The sequence below is a fragment of the Enoplosus armatus genome, chromosome 22 (genome assembly GCF_043641665.1).
Source record: "Enoplosus armatus isolate fEnoArm2 chromosome 22, fEnoArm2.hap1, whole genome shotgun sequence".
NCBI lineage: Eukaryota > Metazoa > Chordata > Actinopteri > Centrarchiformes > Enoplosidae > Enoplosus > Enoplosus armatus.
In genome coordinates this window covers 11,532,193-11,556,643 of record NC_092201.1, presented here as the reverse complement: position 1 = coordinate 11,556,643, position 24,451 = coordinate 11,532,193, and the positions used below count along the sequence as shown (strand labels likewise).

Here is a 24,451-nt window from a genome sequence, read left to right as displayed (position 1 = left end):
TTTGGGGGCTGCGCAGGAATTCTTCTGACATCAGTGGCTGTAAACTATTGTGACTTTTGTTTTTGTATCTACCGGGACAGCTGTCAGAGTTTTGACAGGAGAGGTTTTGATAGCATCATCCCCATTACGATGATGAGGGACAGGGCTGGAGACAGGCAGGGAGAAACTGGAGCAGTGACGCAGAGGGGCCTCAAGCTGGAAGCAGGCCTAAAAAGTCCAGATTGATAATGGTGTCTTATGGCTCTGTGGGCTTTTGGGCCTATCTTGTGCTTGAGCCCAGATTCCCTAGCTGGGTCCCTGAGTGGTTGTCGAGGAAACAGTATTGTTGGTCATAACAGTAAACATCTGATAAATCATCATAAGTGATGTTTGGCTGTAGAATAGCAGGGCTCATAGGCTAAAGTGGAGAGGAAGGTACTACACGCACACATCAACAGTTCATGAATTCGGGGTAGAGAAAAAAAGACTTCAAAGCACCTTGTTTAGAATATATGGAGGATACCGTTAGTTCAGGCAGAGCACTGAAGCCACGCTTCTATTAGCTGGTTGGCATCAACTGCTTCATTAACGCTCCACTGACTCATTCACAGCTGCTTGGCTACCAGCTGACTAATAACATCCACTCATATTCATGCACACAGACACCTCTTACTATTACTCTGCTGATCAGCTCATGCTAACGCCACTTGCTGTTGCAGTCCCCTCCAAAGTCATCCTTAAGTTTTTCCTATCGTTGAATTTCACTAAAATTTGATATATGTACATGTATGTGTTTATTAAGCAGGTTTAGTTCTCCCAGAGGAATCCTTGTTGCTGCTCGATTTCTTTGAGAGCAGAGCCTTTTCCTTTCATAGTTAAGTGTATGAAACGCTGTTTACTTGAACATTTGCTTTAAAAAAAAAAATGCTTAAAGTAAGAAAAAGGGAGAACAATGAGTGTTTTAGGGACCTAATCAGTAGTCAAAAATGCAATAAATGCATGCAGTATATTAAAATTCTAGTCAGCATATGACAAACTCTAAACAATTGAAATCATATTGTGAACTAGAAAAGAGCAGGTCTTTAATGTCCCTGAAAGCCAATTTAGTTTTCAGACAGTAGTCAAAAATGGATAGCACAAAGAATAAAAATGAATAATAGATAAAAGAAAACCCAATACACTATATTGTCGTCATCACTGTTACCAAGACCATCTGAGCACAACATGCAAAAACACCCAGGGGCCAGCCCACATGTTGACAGTCACTACATATGACATGCAAAATGACACCACATTTAAAAGGCAATAGCAAACCAACAGAGCGTGGTGATGATGTTACAACTGACCATAAAAGAAGAGTTTTAAACTTTCTGCAGACATTGTTAACATTAAGAAAGCTTAGCTTCCTTAAGTAAAATTATCCATGGCTTATGTTTTCACACAAAAAGTAAATGAACACATCTTTGGACAGATTATGTTGTAGAAAGTATCTAAAATATTGTGATAATATTGTGTCTTAAAGCTTCTGGTAATTCATCTACATACAATGTCTGCAACTTTAACGTTATTTTCCGTTGCACTGGGTGACATGTTCCTTCATTACGATGAACATGAGGACTGCTGTCAATCACATGTACAGAAGTCCGGTGCTGTAAACACTCACCAGCTCATATTAATCCACAGCAGAAAGTACACCCCAACAAATGCACAACTTGCTCCTGTTTAAGTAATGTTTGCTCAAATCTACAGGCCCAGCTGTAATAGGAAATTACTTTGCCTTTATAAAAATGAAACTATATATATGTGACACATTTTTAAAGATACACAAATAAACTGATGGGCTTGGGGCAGAGACACAGACAGTATTGAGAGTAAGACATTGTTGGTTTTGGTCTTTTCACAGGATTTGTTGAAACACCAGCCTTATTCTTGAAGTACGATATTTGAGTTTTAATTAGATGGGGAAAGACGTGCATCAAAGGCCTTGGTCCTGTATGTTGTGTGTGTGAGTGTGTGAGTGTGTGTGTGTGTGTGCGCCACTGATCCACTAAGACACCCTGATGGGTTTAATTTGTTTAGGTCAGACAAGTGCATATGGGCAATTTGGGGACACAGCTACATGCAACTCAAGTGGCTTTCAGGCTTTACCGCAATGTCATAGGCATTGTTTAGACTGTAATATAGCAAGACAAACACATGGTGCTTATATTTGTAATGGGGTAAAACACATGCTGGAATGCACAAGAAATCTGAATGTGGTTGGCCCCTGCACTGCGAAGGGATTACAGTGTTACAGAGAGAGAGTAGAGTGTTACAGATAAAAAACAAAACTACCCCGGGGGTGAACAGGCAAGAGAGTATTTATGACACAACTAAAAGAAACTACTTTGTAATCAAATCTAATTTACACTGTTTAGATCGTCCATGAAACCCGACAAGCTGACAAGGGGAAATTGTTTCCATGTTGAGGAACAACAATTCCACTTTTGAGCAATTATTGTCCTTGAAGCATCTTGAACCTTTTTGAGAGCAGATGAAGGGAGGGCCATATTTTCCAATAATGCCACGAGGCACATAAATGTCTTCAGAAATGATTCCTTTCATGTAAACAGGATTTATGTTTTTGGTGTAGAAGTACAGATTTGGAGTCGTAAACATGTTGCAGATGTTGAGAGAGTAGTGACACGGCATCACCAGAAACGGTTTTGAATTCAACACCACGAGCGACTTACAAAGCCGAAAGGGAAAAATGACATGAGCTGCTGTCCTCGTGAGTTTATGATTCATCTGGGGAACAGATTCACACCACCTTCAGACAAGCCGCTTATCAGTTATTTATTCGGAAGTTGACATGGTTTTGAATTCCAAATGTGTTATTAAAAGAAAGTTATAAATGATAAGCATTGTCCAACCATGTGAATCCAAGCCCCAAAATAAATAGATTTTGCAGTACAAGCTCCTAACAAGTGAAACTGTCACCTGCAGTGATTAATAGGAATGAAATCATTTCTGTAGTTTGAGATGTGCGTCTACAGCTTCTGCCTTTACTTAGCTGTAACTGCAGAGGGAGACAAAGCACCAGAGAAGGTCTCAGTTCAGCTCAGACTCTCCTGGTTTTGGGTCAAGCTCTTTTTACTCCAGCATTTTGGCTTTCATGGCAGGAGAATAGCGGCTATCGTACTCTTTATCACAATAAACAAGTGGCATTACGTCAATATGCTAATAAAGGTTTCATCATCACATTGCATTATTATCGTTTAGTACAAAATGAATAATGCATATTCGATGAGACAATCAGATTTCTTGCATCTCTCCATTTCCACTTATTCCAGATTGTATACAGATATGTAGTGTTCCTGAGGTGAGTGTGACATTACCATGTCTCAGCATTTCAGAGGCACAAGAGTATAAAGTGAGTAATTTTGAGATCCTCAAGGGGGCTCTTTACTCCCATGTTTCAAAGTGCAGGAGGCAAAGCCGTACAGCAGCCTGTAGTTCCCACCACCCCTCAGTAGTTCCACCATCTTGGTTCCTACCTTCGAAATTTCAAAATTTAACCGTCATGTTTGTTCACGTAAACATGGGACACATCCCATTTTTCTCTTTGGAATCTCTACGCTTTTAGTGGACCTCAAATCAAAATATAATTGTGTTCATTGTTGCTTTTCATGAATCTGTAATCCTTGGGCTTTTAGAGCACACAAAGGCTTTAAACTATTTTATAAATAGATATTTCTACACTTCACACTTCCACCATCAAGCTGCTGGGAATGAATTTGTGCTCTCTGAGTAAAAGCAAGACATCACATGTGAAAAGGGGAACAAGTATACTTCCCTATTGGCAGAATGTTCATTTACAGTACAGTAAGTGTCTTTTAGTATTCAACAAAGAGCCTAGAGAACACATCTAATTATCATACTGTAATGTGCTTCCTTTCTGTTACGCTATAGTGCCACATTTCAACATGCTGTTTCCTAAACAATAATACCCATTAGTAAGAATTACTTGAGCGATAATCCAGAGTCATGCATGCAACAGTAAATTAAAAATTGACATAACTTCGGGTTTTGGTTGGATAGTGTGTGTGGTGGTCATCCAGCCCGTGATCCCCCCTGTGTAATCCTGGGTTCAAATCCCATCTGCTGCATTCTGTGCTGGTCTCTGAGTAGAAACTGCCAAAACAAAAGTGAAGCCACTCCGCATCCTCCTGCTCAAGGTCAACTGGCAGCAAATGATTTTAACTGTCCTAGTTGTGGTTCTTTTAACATGCTTTTTTATTTTTCATCATGCGTTATTTCAAGAAAAAGAAAAGAACAAGAAAAATGTGTCAGAAACAACCCTTCTGGGTGGGTAAAGAGAAAATGTGTAAGAGTAATCCTTTTTGAAGGAAACTTGGTTAATTATAGAATGAATTGTATTTGTTAATTTACATCACCATAGACTGTTATTCCACTGCAGCTGGTTTGATCCAGTACGACTTGATTTGATCTGTTAGCAATTCATATGTGAAGAATTATTGCACTGAGGCTTTGGGAATCAAACATGTGTTACACTTCTGTAAGTTTCTATTCCCTTGAGAATACTTGGCCCTTAATGGGCTGGGCCTTACTGTCGAAACACACAAAAAATCGCTCCCACTCTCTTTCTCTTCCTCTCACACACTCACACACACAAATTGATATAACCACAACCTCTTAACCGGTTTTAGCAGGCTCTAATAGCTCAAATCAGACAAAGTCGAGAAAAAAAAACTTCACATCATGTTAGTGCTGACCTTGCTGATTGAGTTTGCTCACAATCACACGGGTCAAGGCCGGGGTCAGGCCCATGGATCATTTAGTTTAATGGCTGTTTCCTGCCTGCTCAAATGTACGTGCCACATTGTAGGAAACGGCGAGATGCAACCATATTATTACAGGACATAGTGCAGCAGGGGGAAAAGGGTGGAGAAAAGGTGTAAGAAAGAAAGAAGAAAAGCACCTATAGAAAGAGGGAAGAAAGAAGAAGGAGGACAGAGAAACAGGGAGAGAAAGATCAACAGCAAGGAACTGAGAGCCACAAGAAAAAAGAAAGAGATGGTGACAAAGGCAGAGGGAGAGAGCTCTGCTAATTTTGTGGCCTGTCTGTGTCACCAGCACCCTGTTGGGACGACAGATGTGCAGATGATGTCATGTAGAAAGGGGATAGGGCGGGAGGGTGGAGCAATCGGAGCGCGGGAGGACAGTGGACAGGCGGAGCCTCGGTCTGAGAGAGGGAAGGGGGAGAGAGGAAGGGAGGGAGAGAGCGAGCAGGACCGTGGCAATCCTGCATTGCCCTGCAGTCACGCAATTATTCAGTTTTCATAAGATGTGACTCAGTATAGTTTAGAAAGTGTGAGCGCTTTCTACTTGAGCGTCTCTACGGCCCTTGCTGTTAGTTCAAAGTGTTTGCATGAATGTGAACCATACCAATTGAGGAAAAAATAATAAAAAACTGTCACTTTGCACTGCAGAGGCAACAAATGTGCTGAACCGGTGGTTTTAGTTGCAGGACCTCTCACAATGCGCAGCCTCTCCAAACCACACAGGCCATTGGAGCTATAATTTACTTAGTGCAGTCATTGCTGAAGTTTACCCTCCCATCCCCTGACCGGCCACAGCATAAGAACCCAATTGTTCTCGTGGTCTGCAGTGACAATGGCTGTTTGTGGTCATCCAGAGAAAAAGAAAGTGAGAAAGAGAACGGGAGAAAGTAGAGCCATACGATCCAGTAATTTGTACCGTTCACTGCTAAAGATATAGTCAGGGTCAAGCTCAGAGTTGGGGGTCAGGGTGACCGCTGAGCCCTGCCGGGATCGCCTCAAGGACACCATTTTCCCAACAGCCTGCCCCGTGTCCTGTGCTTTAACCCATCCAGCCCTCGAGCTGTGTGACCAACTTTAGCTTGCTTGCATTTCAGCTACAAGCTTCCCAGCCTTTGCTGCCCCCCACCTGCGCCCTTTCAGGCCAATTGTGCTGGCATGGCAGAGGGAGAAATTGAATGAATTAGGCAGTCGGATGTTGCCTAATGGTCGTACTGCACAAATGCAGCCATTCCTGGCATTGTTATGTGTTCGAGTGAGACTGAGAGGGATTGTGCTCTTCGGTCCAGCGCAGGAAAGCAGCTAATAAGTGAGACAACCTGTGGGAATCAGCCCAAAACCAAAAGAGGACTGAGGCAGTTTTTCCCCCCTCTGTATTCCTGTTAGCTTTACTTCTTGGGTCTGCTTGTAAACGTTACTGATGTGTAACGGCGGACAACGGTCCAGTCATTGATTCATTGACTCAATTGGCCGGACACGTGGCTGCTTTGTGTTTAAAGCAATGCAAAAAACAAGGTAAACATCATGTGAAAAATGTGGCACCTCCTTGGTTAAAATGACCACTAGCTAAAAAAAACATCATGTCATCACTTCATGAAATACAGCATAAACTCCTGAAGCGTGACCCTGCCCATAACACAATGTGAACACAATGCAGCTTTTCAAACAGATAAGACACTGATAACTGCCCCAGCCTGGAGTTACAGATGGCAGCTGCAGCCCAGTCGTCCCACTCCCTCATGGGGCTCTGACCTGAGCTTGACGACACCCTAGGCCCTCTGGGTAATCATTGACCTGTTACCTGTGGCAACTGAGCCACAACATACTGTACAACCACTAGACTGCTGATAATAAAGTGATAACGCAGGTGGAATGACACATGACAGTGCATGCATGTGTGCTAACACTCTGAATTGAATTCTAACAGATGAAATTGAATTAAAGTTACACTGAACTATTAGTGGCATGTGCTCTTCTCAGTAAGCCCCAGGAAAAGCTATTATCCTGTACTCATTTTCATTATTTCCCTAAACAGTGTGTTGTTATAAAAACATGCTTGCTCAGCCAACCTACACTGTGTAAGAAAAACTTTAATCAAAAATATTGAGTGCATACCAATCACAAAGGAGGAGCTGTACAAAGAGGAGCTGTGAAGCAGCTTAGGTGAGGATGGTGTAAAGGATGCACTGATGTGACTCCTGATACTTCAACTCTTAAAGTATCTGCTGAGTACCAATCTGATACCAGTGTTGTTGTTCCCAAAATTAAAATCTGTCCCTCTCGATGTGGAACTCAATGGTACAATGATCATTTTATATGTTATAAGTTATTATGAAGGTTGGATTTCTGTGGCACAAAAATTTGTGACATTGTCAAAGAAACTTTAATTAATGTGGCTCGATCATGTCAGGGCACGATACCGATTTGGCGTATCGGATCAGTACCCCACTAGATGATATACCTTATACTATATTCTCTATCTGGTGCATGTGCAGTAGCCAAACTGAGCTGCCCAAAAGTTTATTAAACTTCATACACTTGGAATACTTATCTAGAATCAGATTTTGCTCAGAGTGACCAAGTAACTAAAGATGGTGAAGGTGAAAAAGGTCATGATCAGTTCTCCCGGTCTGAGCAACGTGATCGATCAAATCTCTGGTCTTTTCATGGTGCTAGGTGGGGCGTGGCACTGCACTGCAGCACGATAGAGGGGAACAAGCCAGGGTACCATCCAAGGAGAGGAAGGAGCAGCAAGAGGAGGGTAGGTGGAGAGGGCGGAGGGGGAGAGACAGCAGTTTGGCCCTCGACAAAGGTCTCCTCCCACTTTTTTTCCACGCCTCTCCTCCTCTGAAACTTGCTCCTTCCTCCTCTCCTCTCTCTAGCTGATGTCTTTGGGTGCTCCACGCAGAATGGTCTGTGTCTGAGAGCAGTGGCCTGAAATAAAACTAAGAGGGGCCTTGGGCGGCGGAGAATGCTAGCTTTGTCTCAGCTGCCATCCACACTGTCTGGAGACATGGTAGGCAAAGAGCTCAAAGAGAGTGTCTGATTGCAAATTAGCAGTGCCAAATGGAGCGCCCTGTCCACCTCCTCAAGATTCAACCCCCTTTTCTCCTCTCCTCTCCTCTCCTCTCCTCTCCTCCTCGGACATGTTGCAGATTGACGTGACATTCAAATTATGGAAGAAATTAAGGTTAATGGTGGAGTCAGTACTTTTCCTTTGTCAATACTTTTTTTCTTAATTGATGCGAGTGAGTGAGTGAGTGTACAACTTGTATAAAATGAAAGATTGATGAGTATTGAGTGCTGAAGTCCATTTAGGTGTAAGGTTTTGGATGATAAGTGCTTAATAAAATATCTACGGTATGTCCATTAGTGGGACCAACATCATAGCATACTTGAGGTGATATTTCACTTCACTGGAATATTTAGATTTTTCCAGTTTATTTGTGTTAAAGTTTGGCAGCTGCTGCTCAGGGACGTCTCTCTGGGAGGTTTTAATTTTGTAAAGATCACTTGAGTAACTGGAACTATGTAGAATTATGTCTTCCAAAAATGTAACAAAGAACAAGAAAAATATGACTATGTGTTGCCCCATTATAGTTATTTTATGGCTGCAACATATTAATTTGCACATTAAAAAACAATAAATATCTTTAATGCAGAACGGACAGTCACAGTTGAAGAACATCAGTTAAATTCAAATCACTAGTAGCTTTATTAACAATGCGAAAACATTTTATATAAAAGGAACAAAAATTTATAAAATCTATACATTTTAAGGCTTGTCAAAGCCACAAGTGTTCTATCAGCATACACGTGTATGTTCTGTAATGTGTAATATGTAATATATAATAATAACATATGAACCATTAGAAGCTATAATAACAGGCTTGTATGTATATGTCTGTGTGTGGAACAAGTACAGGTAGCTTTACTTTGTTTACTAATAAAAAGTTTAGTCATTATTAACTATTATGTATGTTCAAGAAAAATCTAATTAGTTTTACAATGTTATAAATACTTCTTTTTTCTATATAAAAGTTTTGACAAGTAGGACTATAATTAATTACATATTGATAATAATGTTACTCTTATTTTCTTTAGAACTGGCTAAAAATTAATAAGCAGGGAATTAGTCAGTAATAATAAAAGTGCACACACAGCTTTCATTTTTAAAGCAGTCTTTCTCACCAGAGGACCACCCGGTTTTTAATACTTGTTGACACTCGGCTTTATTTAAAGAATAAGGAAGAATATTTGGATATGAAAAAATAATGTGTGTGTTTGTCTTGAGTCACATCAGGTGAATCTCCGTCAATATGAACTTGTGTCACCTTTTAATCCCTGTAAACTGAAGCCTACATGCTCAGCCGAGCTGTAGGAGCACAGACACACACACACACACACACACACACACACACTCTTAATCCTATAGTATCTTTATGTGATGATGGATAAATGCGTACTGTACACAGAGCACAGTCACTGAGTGCAGCTGTATATAATATCACCTGTGGATGCAGATTTACCACCTCTCAACACACTGGCCTCTGATGTGCAGGTTCACAGTTGGCTCCGGTGCTTCGAGCCACAAAAATCAAACACACAAACTGTGACTTGAGCATGAACAGTGGCATAAACGAGCCGGTGTTCAACTGAACAGCAAAGCTTTGCTTTTTTTTTAGTACATTATTCATTTTGAAGTATTTCAGATTGTTCCACAGATTATAATGACAAATCACAGTCACATCATGTTTTTATTTGATGTTTTTTCCTTTTCTTTAAATCAGTTTAAGGGACAATGACATTTTTAATGAACTGAACTGAAATTTACCATAAAGGGGTTTTAATTATTTTTTAAATTTAATAATTGACTTTTAGGTACTTATTTACTAATTTACTAATTTACATCACATTAGTGAAGGAGTGTGTTCTAGAGAGTCCATATGAATAGTTCATTTTTATTCATGCCTTTAAAAAGTATTATCTCCACTGTAAGGCTAAATCTGATGCACTTTATTTAACATGCACTTTAATCTCTGTCCATTTTTAAATAGTGACTCTGCAGGAGTCTATCCTCAGCATAAATGGAGTGTACCATTTCATTTGCTCTCTATATGTTGTCAGTTGTTTATTGTCTTTATTCTGCTGAAAAAATAATTTTATACAGTGGATAGTATATATCTCTATCTATCTATTTGTGTCTTTCTGTGTTTGCAATGTGTGTGTTTTTAAAACTAAAAACATTTTTAGAGGGAGAACACACATTAAAAAAAAAAAAAAAAAAAGATTAGACCATGCAGATGGAGAATAATCTGCTCTAATCTGTTCTACTAATATTCTCATTCCCTTACAGGCAAACTAAAAATTAGTCCATTCCCCCCCCCACTGTCCCAAAACAAATGAAATGTTGCCAAGTTCAAGTCCAAATTGTTACATTAAACATGGCGTATTGTCAGTATTGTCATCTACTTCAAGTCAGACTCATATAAACCAGCATTAAGAGGTTTCATGTAGCTCTAAATGATGCCACGTTGCCCGGGTTTGATGCTGGGGATCATTTTTTGAATCACTTTTTGAATGACAGATGGTTCCCACTAACCGCTCCGTCTTGCCTCATCCCCACAGGTGATTAATCAATAACGTGTCTGAGAGGCAAATCGGGGAACTCGACAAGCCTGGACTTGTCTTTCAAGTCACCTGCGGTTTCTAACTGGATGACTGGACCTTCATTAACTTACAGGGGAGACACGACTGAAGCGAGCCCATTAACGCAGGCGAACAGGTGTGAGAAATGAAGCTTCAAACCACACACCAGTGTGTTTTATTAGCTTGCATAAAAAGAAAATAATTGGCTGGAGAGCTCAACCTGTAAGTAAACACCGAGTAGTGAATCTAGATGTGTTTAAATGTGTTTTTGTGTTGTTGCTGTAATTAGAGCTCATTTAGCATACAGCCACATTTCGGTTATTAAGTATTGCTTTTTATTGTTAATTGTCTTTAACACTACCCTTGCTGCTTGTTTGAAAGACATGAATAAGACTGAATAAGACTTTCTAGCTAAACCATGTGGCAAGCTTGCTGTTCAACATGTAGGTGGGGGACGACTCAAAAGAAAAAACACGGCACATTATTTTTTTTAAATAATTCAAGACTGAGTTCAAGTCTCCGTGCGACGTTAAAATTGTGACTTTATATTGACCATGGCGTACTTTGTTGAATTTTTTTTTTTATCTCTTAAAACAGCAGTGTGTTATTCCTTTAAGAGTCCCGAGTTATGTTGAAGTGCAGTATAATTTCACGGTAGTTTGGGCTATTTTCAGCCCAAAGCTAAGTGAATGACACAATGAAAACGTCTTTTTCATAAGGCTGACATCAGGTAAGTTCACAGGAGCAAATTGTGCTTTTTAGATCCGTAGAGGAGGCAGGAGGCGGGGTGGGAGTAGGGGGGGAGGGGGGGGGAGGCAGCCCTCAATAATCAACTCAACACAGCCTGGTTTTTACAGATATTTCGATGTGATGTGCCTTTTCTTTTTTTCCCTTTAAGAGACATTAAATAAGCAGCGCGATAGTGCAGGCTGCCGCACACCCGGGCTGGTTGTATAACGGGGCTTCACCTCAGCTGAACTTGACGCATCTGGTTCATCGGCGGCGCAGGACGCACGGCGCAGTCTGCAGCCTGTGTGTCCCCACTGAACCGAGCTGGACGGCCGCGGAGAGAGAGACGCGGAGAGGGGGGGGAACACAACTCTTTCGCGGCCCGGCAGCCGTTCGCGGAGACCGTCTCCCAACACCTCCAACGTGACGACTTTTCTACTTCTCAGCCTACAAATATTGTCGCCTTGTGCTTTTTGTTGTCTGCTCTTTTTGGGTCCAGACACATGATAGAAGACGAGCCACCGTCTAGAAAATGTAAAGCCCGCGGAGCTGGGAGTTGGACACCCCGGAGGAAGAGACCATCCAACTTGAACTTGAGCCCTGTCGGTGCGTAGTCTTAAATTTACCCTTTTCTCTTTGTAAGGCGGTTTTTTAGAGGTTTGCATTTGCGTAAAGTGCGTAAAAATGACAACGACGCGGTCTTCTTTGTCATTGTTAAGCGTACTTTTGAAAGCGTGAGCATGTAGCGGTATATTTCCCCCAGACTGGGTCAGTGGATATTGACACTGTTATGACTGAACCGATCCACAGTCCTCGGGGGGAAGTTTCCAGGGTGCGAAAAACAACCGCTTTCGGAATAACAGCTTAACAGCTTAACATAATCGTCTGTAAATTTGAGAACAAGTCCCAAACATCTACCAGTCTTTATGTGGAGATGAAATGGTCGCCAGACTGTAAATTCTGCCTCGCAGTACAAGAAAAGAGGTCGCCTTTTCGTGCCCTAGTTTCCCTTCGCAGAAAGGCATAATCTTTCCCTTTGTTGTCCCCGATGCAAACAAAGATAGGCAGCTCACGTCAATCCAGCGGAAAACATCACCACTCTCCAAGTGAGCAATTTATAGGATTTCAGCAGAATGTGCATTTAATTAGAAAAGCGGCGTCTCCTGAGCTGTTCACCCTGAGATAATCAGTGTATGTAAGACATGAGAACATATGGTAGAGCTGTGCGGTTTCCCCTGATGTGTCACTGTGGTTTCCCTCAGAGAAGTTTTTGATGAAATTAATTCATTGAAACCTGAGAGGAGCTAACTCAGCAGTAGCTGAATGTATTTTTAATGGTTAAAAGGCCCGTGTGGGCTTCCTGTCTGTTTATCAGGTGTGCAAGGAGCTTCTTTAAAAGACTAAAATATGTTAAATGTAACTTAAATTCCCTTTGAGAAATTAAAGCGAGGATGTATGTGATAATATGTATATGTGAGAGTGTGCTCGAACAGTCATAACAGGAGCTGCACATTCATCAGGTAGATTTTCGCATCAGAGAGCAGAGCAAATAAGTTGTTTTTAGGTTCATATAGAGTCCATTGTGTATCTTAAATCTTTTCTTCTTGTGGTTATCGATTATTGATAGATAAAACTGCACATTTTCCTAAAAATAATCAATTTAGGCCATCATCTTTCTTTGAGCAACTAAAGCAAAAGTGCATTTAAGGTCGTAGGCAGATTGCTTCGCAATAGAATTAAATTATTTTGTACACCGCGTTAAAATGCATGAGTGTCCTGGTTTACAGCACATTTCAACATGTCACCTTGTCATTTGTGAAATTCAGACATTGTCTTTAGTTGACGGAGATCATACCACAGATATCCTTCATGCCAAAGATAACTCCATGTCAAAGTGGCACACACACCACACTTTATCAGTTTATCTTTAGGGGTTGTTTTTCCTTTCAGTTCATCTCTGGCATTGTACACACCTGGCCATGTATTTTGCTTTATGTGAGTGTGTGTGTGCTCTCAAAGCTTCGTCTGCAGGCTGGCCGGCCGGACGGATATGTTTCTGCTCATACTGGAGTGTCAGTCGAAATTGTAACGTAGCAGTGTTTCCCAAGAAAAGATCTGCGTTGGCTGACAGAAACATTGTGTTGTGCTATTCCACATTCTCTCCCCCTCCATGTCTCTTTTTCTCTCTCTTTCACTGGAAAGAGGAACAGCCGAAATATGAACAGGATCAGAATGACCTTTTGGCCGCAGCCCTCTGTCGCAAACACACTCTTTTATGAGCTGTATTAATACCCTGATATTGCATGTTTATAAAGCGCAGTTACCGCTATAAACAGGAAGATGCCATTGTGCCTTCGAGAAAATGGAGCAGAAACACAGGTGGTCCTCAGACAATGGACTGTGGCTCATTTCTCCACTGCGAGTCAGTGGGACAGGAGAAAGCACATGGCTGCAGAGTGAAAATTGGCGTGATTATCATCTGATTTAGCCTGCCACCCTGTAGCTCAGAGCCCCGTTGTGGGCCATACTGGCAGTGGCCAATATGGAGAGGAGAAGAGGCTTGGATTCACCCAAATTTTGTCTCATTTGCTTTCAGAACAGCTTCACCCTCCCTCCCATTCTCCCTCCCGCTCTCTCATATCTCACGCAATTGATTGAAACCCTAAACGCCAAGATCAGGCCGAGCGCAATCCAGCCTTTCTATGAATAGTTGATTGGATGTGATGGTGATGTGGTGTGTTGTTACTTTAAGGGCATTTCAGGTCAGAGGGCGGGAGGCAGTGGGGTTGGCGGGTCGGGGGGGTTTGGTGTGCACGGCTGATACTGCAATGTGGCGTGTTGTGCTGTCCCATCCTGTCCTGAGCTGTGTTGTAGCGGCGCACAGAGACTACTGTCACTCCCTAATCACGTCATCTGGCAATTTTGAGAATGCATGCATTTCTTTAGTTTCTGCCTGTGAAGGGACTTAAAAGGTGTTTTTCTCAGCCTTTTTTAAATACACATCATTTCTTTTGTTGTGTGTGTCTGAGCCACCTTGTCATGTTCTAATCTGCACAGATGGATAGTGCATTAACAGTAGGAGCAGTGGGCGTCTGTCACCGATTATTTCAGTTTTGGTATTAATAATGTGGCAAGCCATGAGCTGACAGTATAGTGTGTATTTCCAAGTGCAACAAGCGTATGTATGCGTGCATGTTTGTTGCTCCGGTATGCCTTTGCTGTCCCCACCAAACACTTCATGTTTTAAATCTCTGCTCATATCAGTGCAGGGCATTTAAGTGCTTGACCTAATTTCTCTGGCAGCGAAGAATCCACTAGTGAAGGCCTTCCTCTGTGTGTATTTGTGTGTGTGTATGTGCGCGCACGCGCGTTGCTCTGGGTGTTTCCTCCTTGCCTTTCTAACAGGAAGCTGATGTGGAGTTCAACTGAGGACAAGGAAAAGGCCTTTTCTTTCCACTGTGAATCATTTGAGAGAGAGAAAAAAATGAAAAAAAGAGAGGGGAGGAAAAAAAAAAAAAAAAGAGACCAGGCCGCTGCATTGATTCAACCCTCTGCAATCTGGCCTGCTTCTCTCTCTCTTATTCCCTCCCTCTCCCTCTCTTCATTCTCTATATCTTATTGTCTGTTTCAGCTTTTTTCTCACTCTTTTGTTTTATTTCTAGTTCTACTGATGTCGAATAGACAGCAGCGTTCTGGAGGGAATCGGCGGGTTTATGGAGAGTTCACGAGTCCTGTGAGAAGATGGGGAGGGGGGAGAGGAAAGGAGAGACGAAAAGCAAATGAAGCAGGGCTCTGTGGGGAGTAGTGCAGGTTCTTCCGGTTCAGTTTTAACATACCCACAGCAAAAAGAGGCTGCTCGCGTTGTGTACTTAGGAGCAAAAAAAGGCAAAAACACCTACACAAACTGTACCACTGGCTTTATTACGGCCAGTGTTGAGGCACTGTGAAGGATTCTGAATCCCTGTATATTCCTTAAAGCTATGATTGTATGGAAAGAACAAAAGCTAAAAATAACTGATAAACCCTTCTGGGTGAGAGATAAATGGCTAAAATATTTAAGTAGGTTTCTTGCCGCAGCCACAATACCAAAGAACAAGGATGGGTGAAAGCTGGTTGTATATACAGTGTCATCTTACTGACATCCCAAACTGTAATCAGTTTTTGGATCTTAGACGTGACATGGATTGATTCAGTTTGAAGGTCGTTGAGTTTGAATTTGTTCTCAGACACGTTTCATGTTGGATGACACTTGTTTCAGGAATCAAATACAGGCCAAGGCACATGTTAGAAATGTTGAAACAGCATGACCTATTGTACATAATCTCATTTTCAAGGTTTCTTGTACATATTGCAGTAAAAGGGGATTTTTAGGAAGTAAATAAGACCAGATATTCTAACTGAAACCTCCTACTCAGCCTCTTCCATGTGTTTGCAAAATATTTAACTGTTTGATTTTTGTGTCTGCAAGATTGAACTAGAACGTAGTAGGACGCACTGCTGCTGCAGCACGACAGAAATATTCATGAACACACGTTTGGCAAAGAACAATGGAGATACACTCTGGTTTTCAATGAACTGTACTGCTCATGGAATAATGCAGTGGCCTTTTCTTGCCTTTACTTAGTGTGTGTATAGAACTTTGTCTCAATATAGCAGAAGGGCTTAAGAAAAATGATAAATCATTATATAAGTGAAATGAATAGGATTAATTAATTTATTATGTAATTACAAGCAAAACTTATGTTGAAAAGAAGAATGAATGGATTCCAGCTGGTCCTCTGCCCAACAGCACTGACATGTAACAGCAGAAATGTTCCTGTAAGAATGTCCTGTGCTCAGCTTGTACTGGGACACTGAGAACAACACGCTACAAAACCATTCACTACACGTCCTAATCAATCACGGATCTCGGCCATTTTTCACAGTGCAGGTCGAAACAACGGAGCAGTGACATTCCACACTCTGTATTTGTGTTTTGAGTCTTTTTCTTTGTCTTGTGTTTTCGGTGCAGGGCAAGTGAGGACACAAGTGGACGTGGAACCACAAGGCCTCAGATACTGCAATGCAGGTGAGCGCATGGTGATGCTAACACACACGAACTTCAACTCGGCATGTGTACAAAAACATATGGGCGAATTTCAACTGAAGTCATTATGGTGACACTCTTACTGAGTAGAATAACATGAATTTCAGGATTTATGCCTGATAGACAAAAGGGTCAGAGCTACTGTATAACGCAGCCTATTGCACATGATGCGTTTTTTGTTGTTGTTTCTATCTATCCAAATTGAATGCACCCTCGGAGCATCCTTCCTCAGCTCTTGTGAAACTGTGAGTGAGAACAGAATCAGAATCAGAATCAGAATCAGAAATACTTTATTGATCCCCGGGGGGAAATTGTACAGTACCTGTGCTCCCATTCAAGAGTAGAAAGTAGCATAATTTAGAACTAAAAGTTTGTACAAAATATAAAAATAAGAAATACAAAATACAAAATATACACATTTACAGTATTTAAGTGAAATGAGGTGAAATGAAAAATGAAATGAAAATACAAAAAATACACATTTACAGTATTTAAGTGAAATGAGGTGAAATGAAAAATGAAATGAAAATACAAAAATACACATTTACAGTATTTAAGTGAAATGAGGTAAAAATATATACAATAACAATGTATATGTATGTATGTGTTGCACTAAAGTGTGTGACTATATATGTATTGCACTTAAACATTTTGAATAAATAGTGAGGTGGTGTATGAACAGGTGAGGTAGATACAGATACGGATTCAAGTCTCTTCCTGAGTGTCTGACATTCAGAGAGAGGAGTTAAACAGTCTGATGGCCACAGGCAGGAATGATTTCCTGTGTCGCTCAGTTGTGCATTTGGGAGCAATGAGTCTCCCACTGAAGGTGCTCTTGTGTCCGACCAGTACGTCATGGAGAGGATGTGAAACATTGTCCAAGATGCCCCGCAGCTTAGACAGCATCCTCCTCTCTGACACCACCGTCAGAGAGTCCAGCTGCACCCCCACAACGTCACTGGCCTTGCGGATCAGTTTGTTTAGTCTGTTGGAGTCCGCCACCCTCAGCCTGCTGCCCCAGCATGCAACAGCATAGAGGATAGCACTGGCCACCACAGACTCATAAAACATCCTCAGCATAGTCCGGCAGATGTTGAAGGACCTCAGCCGCCTCAGAAAGTAGAGACGGCTCTGGCCCTTCCTGTAGAGGGCATTAGTGTTCTTTACCCAGTCCAGTTTATTGTCTATGTGAACTCCCAGATACTTGTAATCCTCTACAATGTCCACACTGGCCCCCTGGATGGAAACAGGGGTCATCGGCGCCTTGGTCCTCCTCAGATCCACAGTCAGTTCCTTTGTCTTTGTCACGTTGAGCTGTAGATGGTTCTGCTCGCACCATGTGACAAAGTAGTCCACAGCAGCCCTGTACTCCTCTTCATCACCCTTACTGATACATCCAACTATTGCTGAGTCGTCAGAAAACTTCTGAAGATGGCAGGTCTCAGTGCAGTAGCTGAAGTCCGTGGTGTAGACGGTGAAGAGGAAGGGAGAGAGGACAGTCCCCTGCGGGGCCCCGGTGTTGCTGACCACTCTGTCTGACACACAGTGTTGTAAGCGCACATACTGTGGTCTGCCAGTCAGGTAGTTGACAATCCAGGACACAAGGGGGGCATCCACCTGCATCTCCGTCAGCTTCTCACCCAGTAGAGCCGGACGGATGGTGTTGAACGCGCTGGAGAAGTCAAAGAACATGACTCTCACAGCGCTCGCCGGCTTATCCAGGTGGGCGTAGACGCGGTTGAGCAGGTAGATGATGGCATCCTCCACTCCAAGTCGGGGCTGATAGGCGAACTGAAGGGGGTCCAAGTGTGTCTTGACCAAGGGCCGGAGCTGCTCTAGGACGAGTCTCTCCAGGGTCTTCATGATGTGGGAGGTCAGTGCCACGGGTCTGTAGTCCTTGGAGCCACTGGGTCGCGGCGTCTTTGGAACAGGAACGAGGCAGGATGTCTTCCACAGCACGGGGACCCTCTGAAGACTCAGGCTCATGTTGAAGACGTGGTGAAGTACTCCACATAGCTGGGGGGCACAGGCTTTAAGCACCCTGGGGCTGACACCATCGGGGCCTGCAGCCTTGCTGGAGTGGAGTCTCCTCAGCTGTCTTCTAACATGGTCGGCAGTGAAGCACACTGTAGAGGTGACCGGTGGGGGAGGGGTGGTGTCGTCAGGTTGAAGAGTGCCGTCAGCCTGGGGACTGGGGGACGAGGTGTGAGGAAAGCTCTCACAGGGGGGTGGGGGGCTGTGAGGAGCAGGAGGGGGAGGGGGGAGTGGAATAGGTGAAGGTTGGAGGCAGACAGCAGAAGAGTCATGGGGGGGTTGAGCAGGGCCCACAGAGTCAAATCTGTTGAAAAACAGATTAAGTTCGTTGGCCCGGTCCACACTGCCTTCAGCTCCTCTGTTGTTGCTCGGCCTGTAACCCGTGATGGTCCTCATTCCACTCCAGACCTCTCTGGTGTTGTTCTGCTGGAGTTTCCACTCCAGCTTCCTCCTGTACTTCTCCTTGGCCTCCCTGATCTTTACCTTCAGTTCCCCCTGGATCGTTCTCACCTCGTCTCTGTTGCCAGCTCTGAAGGCCCTCTTCTTTTTGTTGAGTATGGCCTTGATGTCCTTTGTCACCCATGGCTTGTTGTTAGAATAACAATGGACAGTCCTTGCTGGTACAGTGGAGTCCACACAGAAGTTGATGTAGTCTGTGATGCACTCTGTGAGCCCATCAATGTCCTCTCCATGCGGCTCACAGAGCGCCTGCCAGTCAGTCACCTCAAAACATCCCTGAAGTGTCTCATAAGCCTCCTCTGACCATCTCCTCACTGTCCTCGTGGTTGCAGGCTGGCTCTTGACTAGAGGCACATAACAGGGGTTGAGGTGCACTAGGTTGTGGTCTGACCTACCCAGAGGGGGGAGGGGAGAGGAGCTGTATGCATCCTTAACGTTAGCATACAGCAAGTCCAGGGTCCTCTCCTCTCTAGTGGGACAGCTCACATACTGTGTGAAGGTGGGAAGTGTCCTAGCCATGGTGACGTGGTTGAAGTCACCCGAAATAGCAATGAGTGCATTCGGGTGTTGAGTCTGTAAACGGGCTATGGCGGAGTGAATGACGTCACACGCCGACTTCGGGTTGGCAGAGGGGGGGATGTAAACAGTCACAACAATGGCATGTGAGAATTCCCTGGGCAAATAATACGGCCTGAGTCCAACAGCCAACAGTTCAATGTCCGGGCAACATACACTATCCTTGATGGTGATGTGGGAAGGATTGCACCACCGGTTGTTAACGAGAACGGCAAGTCCCCCTCCTTTACGCTTACCGCTCCCGGTGCAATCCCTGTCGGCCCGGACGGTCTGAAAGCCGTCGATGGAAACGTTGTCGTCGGGAATGTCCTGGTGCAGCCATGTCTCTGTAAAGCACATTAAACTACACTCCCGGTACTCCCTCTGACTCCTGGCCAGCGCCGTCAGCTCGTCCATCTTGTTTGCCAGCGATCTCACGTTGCCCATGACGAGAGAGGGGAGACACGGTTTATATCTCCTTTTCTCCATAAACCTCTGCTGTCTCGACCCACCTCTCTTCCCTCGTCGCTTCGTTCCCCCTCTGCATCCTCTGCGTGTTTTTCTCCAGATTTCAGCGGGGATCTCCGATGATCTGGTCTCCAAGCCGGCCGGCTTCAGAGCGATCAGCTGATCTCCGGAGTAAACAAAGCGGCCCAGAAGTTGCTGCGCGACTGTCCGATGTTTGAATGAAAGTAATTCCAGAGTGAAAAAAAGTACCAGAACTCTCTCCACCAGCATGTTTGAAGAGGGCACAACTTCAAAAGTCAGTACTTAAAAAAGTTCTGAGTTAAATAAAGAAATAAAGGAGAAAAAGTAAGAGAAAGACGAAAACAAACAGGAGCGACTGTAACAGGCTGCATGCACGTCGGCGCATGCGCACTGGATCTGGAACAAGACAGAAAATAAGATGATTAGTGCTCAAACTGACAGTCTCTGTCTAATATTTCAATACAGCCGAGTATATTTTTAACGGACCATGATAAGCAGAATCAGATTTGAACGATGAGCTGCAGTTTGTCCAGCAACACCGTCAGCACACTGATGATTTTCCCAGAGATTGAGAAAGATGCCTGCCTTTAGTTTTGGAGTGTCGTAATTATGTAGGAGAGCGAGGGGGATTTGATCACTGTGGATGTTATGTAAGGAGACTCTGGGAAGAAATAAAATAGCTGCGTGATAATTTATGATTTTTATTTTCTTCTACAAAGTTGATCCTTACAACATGACGTCTTTGACTCCTCATAAATCAGAACATTATGTTGTAGTCATGGAATTTATGCTATTTGAAAATGTGGTTTGAGTGAATTATGCAGTGAATAACTTACTTGAGTAACTTTCTCAATAAGAACAGCTTTGATTCCACAGCTTGAAAATGCTGGAATAAAAGTTAAAGGAAAGACTTGTGACTTGTTGTTCAGAGCGAAATTTGTGACAACAATGTCAAACTAAAGTGCATGGACTCTGAAGGTGACTGAATGAATAGCATTCTTGACTAAAGAGGCTTGTAACTGGTCCCTGGTCTGGGCGAAATCTTGGTTACAAGTAGTTTATCATGTTTGCTTTATCAGGCTCAGAGTTCACTTAAGCTGCTCAAAACTTGAGGTTCTTCTTAATCTGAAGTGTTTCCTAGGTGAGAAAAGAAACCTCCTCCACACATATGACAGTGTCACATACATACAGTATTCTGTATGTAAGGCTTCACTGATGCTTGAATTGAATGAATTGTTCAACCTCAAGATCTCTTTTTATGTCCCCAAAATGGAAAAGCTAAGCATGTCTCTCACATCAATTTATACCATTTCTCCATAATTCAGCATGACATGTTTAGTATATTTGGAAACATTAAGAGCATCACTGGAATGGGAAATAAAGTTTTGTGGGTCTGAACAATGCTTGGCAGCAGGTAATGCTTTTGACTGATGGACTGGGACAGAAGATTTTTTAAATTTTTTATTTTCTTGTGGTAGCTCAGCTGGCCGAGACCTGTGTCATTTTCGGGGTAGAGATTTGACTCGGGACCCTCAGTGCATTTTAGCCCCTCTGTCATTTCCAGTGGGGAAGGTGTATTCAAAGATATTGAAGAGTACCACCACAATGTAAAACTTCTGTTAAAATCCTGCATGCTAAAGTTTTTTGAGTAAAAGTGAAGATGAATTAGCAGCAAAATATTCCAAAAATGAAGTACATATTCTGATTAATAGTCCCCTCCAGTTGAATAAAGGATAAGTAAATTATTGATTAAAGCACAGTTTTAACATTATAGCTGATCCAGGTGGCACTAAATCTAGTGACTTGTAGTACTGGGTAGTTGAAAGTTTAGCAATGTATCCAGCTGCATTATATAAGCAATATATTTTGTATATAAATCCTTAAATGTCAAGGTAACTACTAACTTTGGCAGACAGATAAATGTAGAAGAGTGAAAAGTACAAGAAAGGTATCGTAGTGGAGTAAAAGTATAAGCTTCAGTAATAGTACAGAAGTACTAAGTGTACTTTTAAATTTTGTTTGATGCTACCTAATAGTCACTAGCAAATAAAGCAGAAATGACAAAAGTTATTTGAATATATAAGTAAGAAGAATTCGTCTTGTACTTGTCTAAACCTGCTGCACTCATTGTATTTTTCTGTATAGCAAACTGCTCAAGCAAACAAAACAAGCTTTAACAGTCCATAACAAATTATTTGTAAATGCTGTTAGAGTGAAATCTGGTTCGTCATCTTGCTGTCTCTCTCCGGTGTTTCTCTTCCCTCTCCACTTCCTTTGCCCTTCTCCCGGCAGAGTTTTAGCTCATGTGTGACCTCTGCAGGTGTCACTCCACATACAGCATGGCCGACAGACCCACTGCAGGATGTGGGATCAGCTTACTTTTCTTGCAAAGTCTATCACTGAAAATGAAAAAAAAAATTAAGCACAGTACTAACTTATCTGAGCTTAATAATTGAATGTCAAAATAAGCTGCCAGAATTTTTGATTTAAAGTTTTTACCCAAGAAAAAAAGCAGAATCTGAAAATGTTCTGTTTTGTCACTATGAAAGCAGCTCTTCGTGTTATTAAAGTTCCGTAACATTATGCATTTATTATTGGATTTTGGCAGGTGAGTTGGGGAGGTCAAATAATGGGGAATGGTGGGAACACAGGGGTTACTGCAGGGAAGGTGGGAGTGGTAGGATCTGAAACGACAGGATAGTTAGTACATGGCAGAGGGAAAAAGCAGACAAGGAAAATGTGCGACATTGTGACTGGTGGTGAGGTCCCGCATAGCTAGCCAGACCTCTGTACCTCTGTAGGTAGTGGGACGCTGGCCTCCCTATCTTGTTTAGCGATGAGTGCTGTTTGATAGACGAAGGAGTACTGGAATGGAGACCATTGGTTTGCTGGTGGAACTCAGAGGAAAGGCTGAATATGGCGCCTCAGAGACTGCAAAACTCTTTTCAGAAACAAGAAGTGAATTGAGGTCCCCAGTCAGAGATGATCTGTCTCTGGAGACACCATGGAGGCAAAAAAGAATTGTTGTAGCAACAGTTCGGCTGTCTTTTTGCTGTAGGTAACTTGGGCAGAGGAATGAAATGAGCAGTTGTGAGAAAACAGACAACAAGGATGACTGTTTTACCATCAGAGAGAGGCAAAGTCCAGGGATGAGGAATAGGCAGTGGTTGGAGGAGAACAGCGGGAGCCTTGCTGGATGTGCTGAGAGCTAACTGGGCAAGCGGCAAGAAACTCCCTGGTGTTCTGTTCCATCAAGGACCATGAGAAACGTTGGCGTAGGCGAGCCAGTAGGTGTCCAACACCAGGATGACAGGCAGGCGAGAGGAGTGCCCCCACTGGAGGACCTCTGAGTGAAGGTGAGCTGTGACAAAAAGGCGATTAGCAGGACAACTGTGAGGTGGATGTTCAGTGTGTGACTGCTTTACCTGATGTTAGATTCCCTGGGAAACTGAGGATGCAGGAGATGGGTAGGATCTCCCCTGTCTCAGCAGAAGTGTCCACATTCTTGGATCCTGGGCGGTAGGAAAGTGTTGAATCGCGATTCGAATTGGTTAAAGAACAGAGCCCACCTGGCCTGATGGGAAATCAGACGCTTAGCTGTGCAGAAGTATTCCATGTTTAGTCCAGACCACCTACTCCACCCCCTCCAACCAGTGTCTCCACTCTTCCAGAGCTAGCTTGAAAGCTACAAACTGGCATGAGGGATTGGGAAGGATGGGCTGTGGTGAAACAACACTTAAACCCCCTGAAGGTCACATGAAGGGAGTATTCTGAGAGGTGAGGGCACTGTAGTTCCAGATGAAGCGCCCATGGAAATTGGCGAACCCCAGGAAGTGCTGCAACTGCTTGTGAGAGGAAGGGAAGGGCCAGTCCATGACTGCCTTGACCTTGGTGGGGTCCATCTGGATGGTGCCAGCAGTGACAGTGAACACCAGGAGCAACACCTTGGAGACACTCAAACTTCTCCGCCTTGACGAACAGCTGGTTATCCAGCAGTCTTTGAAGGACTCACCGCACGTTGCACATGTTCCTGCTTGGCCTTAGAAAACATCAGAATGTCATCCAAATATACAAAAACAAACCTCATCACCAGATATTCATAGTAGCTGCATGTGTCAAAGGCAGTCTTCCACTCATTCCCCTCCCTAACAGATACCACACCTAAGCATTCCTAAGATATAAATTGAGATAAAAAAAACAGAGGCCCCCTGTAGCAGTTTGAAAGCTGAGGAAATGAGTGGGAGAGGGTACCTGTTCTTGACGGTGATGTTGTTGAGTGAATAAAGCTGACCCTCGGTTGGAGACATGCCTGGGAGGTCAATGGCGCAGTAATAGTGAACATGGCGATGACAAAGGCAGAGATGTGGTTTGAGCTTTATTAAAGACCTTTTTCAAATCCAGATATCCAGAAGGAACTCCAGAGAGATTTGGAATCTCGTATGCAGTGGAATCACAAGGAGTAGGAGACAGGGCAGATCCAAGACACAGAGCATGACTGTGACAACTCCCGCCCAAAATAACTCCAGAGGACCAGTCAATGTGTGGGTTATGTCTGACGAGCCATGAAACCCCAGAATGACAGGCAGTTGAGGTGCGTCTATCGGGTGAAAGATGAGTGTTTCATGATGAT

General features: G+C 43.1%; 1 long non-coding RNA gene across 1 annotated transcript in view; it reads left to right on the top strand.

The window, feature by feature from the left end:
• Positions 1 to 11,523: 11,523 nt before the first annotated feature.
• LOC139305006 (uncharacterized) overlaps positions 11,524 to 24,451 on the top strand; it is a 34,838-nt gene continuing 21,910 nt past the window's right edge. Inside the window, exons 1-2 of the long non-coding RNA XR_011599205.1 lie at positions 11,524 to 11,804; positions 16,210 to 16,266. This is a non-coding gene — a long non-coding RNA (uncharacterized lncRNA). The remainder of the gene's footprint in view (positions 11,805 to 16,209; positions 16,267 to 24,451) is intronic.